We start from the raw sequence: 2,454 nt of genomic DNA, 5'->3' as shown, positions 1-2,454 counted from the left end.
ATGCATCTGGCTGTGGGAGTATTGCATATGCAAAAGTCTTGCAATGCATCATGGGTCTTGGAGCTCCACCACAGTTACAGAGCCAGAGTTTGCCCACCCCTTAAGATCCTCTACAGTTTAATGATCGCTGTACAAATCAATGTACGGCAAACCTGCTGACAGCTTGCCTCTTCCGTCCTCTATTGTCTCACTCACCACTGAGTCTCTGCCCGACCTTCTAGGCCCCCCTTCCCCAGCGGCCTCAGGTGCCCTGGCAGTGCCTGCAGAAGGAGAGGGGTATCGTCCACCCCGGCTGATTACTATTATATGCACCCTCTCTAGTTTCGGCGCTGGCAGGATGTGTGGAGGCAGACTCCCCTAGCCCATGTTGCCACTGTTCATTCTCACCACCTCTGTGTCCACAGACCTCCCCCTCCAGCTCTTCCCCTGCCACTGTGCCCACCTCTGTGTACACTGAACCCTTCAGCTCTTCCCTACTTGTGGAGTTCCCAGGCATTTTTTCTCCCTAAATCCCTCAGTCCCACAGCTTTTTCTTTTTGTGTACTATTAGGTTAGGCTGACAATTGCACACATTAGCATTACAGAGACTTTCTGACAGGTTTGTGTTCACTAAAAAGTCCAATGACATTGCACTCACTTGGATGAGCAGTTGATGCTTGAGCTGTAAAAGCGAATGTCATCTGGATCATCTTATCGAGATTGCTGTAAAAGCACTGGAAGCCTATGGGTTTTCACCTCCTAGGCTTAGTGCTGGATACCAGCTGTTACAGACACCTGGTGGTTCCAGCCTGCACCTCCAACAGGACCTACCGGAGCTGCTTTTTCCAGTTGGCATTTTAAAACAACTCTGAGCAAAAAGCTGCTATCCCAGTGCAATTATAAAATGGTGGCAGGGACTCAAGAGGTTAGTGTCTTTTAGTTTTTGAGTTTTTGTAGTCATTAATTCCTTCTGTTTTTTCAACTCACCACAGCCTGACTGATATTTTGTGCTTATCAGGACCTTGGCTTCCATATTGTTTGCTGAAGAGTGCTGGCAAGCATTTAAAAAGCTGTATTATGAGCTGAAAGATTGACTGTATAACTAGGCTTTATATGTGCTATAAAACAATGGATTCTATATGCATAGTTTGCCATTGAGACATAAAAAGGACTAGATTAAATGGTTCTAAACAGCATCATTTGGTTTGAGGGATGGAAAATTAACCTCTTTGAATTTGTCCAGGAATTTAAGATGTGTTCATACCTTAGGTGTTTAAGAGGCACTACCACTAAACACGTTATAGGATGTTAAAAAAACGTTTTTTAAGTCTATCTTGGCTCACACCACCATAGCCAGACTGACTGTACTAAAAATGAACACATGAGAATGCAAAACTGGTAAAATGTATTTAATTTCCCTTGTTTTACTTTATACAATTTGAAACATTCCCATCTCCAAACACAGTGAAACATTCCATTATATACAAAACACATCCTATGTTATTCATTATTTTTCTCTTCAGTATAAAATTGTAATGAGGATTATCCAGCTCTTAGTTCAAGCTGCATCTTTAAATTAACTGAGGTCAGAAATAAGTGGGTATATTAGGTCAAATACCACCACATTAAAAATCCATTTGCACAGATAAATATTCCCCATTGAAGATAATGCAATTTTATAGACCTGATCAGGAGAGAGGTGCATCAATTCTGAAAAAAAAAACCCCGAAATCAACGCCTCGAACTTCAAGTATTAACAAAATATATAGAGTCTCTCTTATATAAAATAATATACTGTAAGGTCCTTCACAAGACAGAGCAGCAATGTTTTGTCCTGCAGTCTTAGTTCTCAGCAGCATATCTCTTAGTTTGAACTCCTCATCCAGCAGTGACCAGTAGTGCCCTTCTGCAGCTGCTAGGGGGCGCTCTAACACAAAAGTGTGCTGTATCGTGCACTTCATGCTTTAATTGGGTTTACAGATGGCTTGGGGTCATATCCATATAAAAACGTAGCTGAAATCACAAACACTGCTCCAAAGAAGAAAACACTGTAAGAAAAGAAAAAACAAAACATTGTCTTTTATTCAATAAAAAAGAATGTTTTATCACCTTAGCTGATAAGAACATTTGAAAAACAAATTAAATTAAAGCCTGTAAACACTACTGCTAAAACACATAATGTATTTTGAAAAGATTATGACCATCATTTGCAACACGTGTAACAAACTGACTAAACCGATTCCCTAAACATTTAAAGGAGAACTATGAGGTGAGTGAAAATCACTCATCCTCATCGTTCGAGCCGATGTGTGACAATGAAACTGTCACACGTCGGCTTAATAGATCGGGAAGTAAACGAACGCATATCGTCGCTCGCTCGCTCACTTCTTGACCGTCTCCCTGCAGAGAGCAGTGACTGTCACCCCACCGCTCCCCGCAGGGATCCCCCCCCCCCCCCCCCCCATCCGGGAGACG

Source organism: Nanorana parkeri, unplaced genomic scaffold, assembly GCF_000935625.1.
Source record: "Nanorana parkeri isolate BGI_ZX_2015 unplaced genomic scaffold, ASM93562v1 scaffold2045, whole genome shotgun sequence".
Lineage (NCBI taxonomy): Eukaryota > Metazoa > Chordata > Amphibia > Anura > Dicroglossidae > Nanorana > Nanorana parkeri.
The sequence above is the reverse complement of the archived record's forward strand: the minus strand, read 5'-3'. Positions refer to the sequence as shown.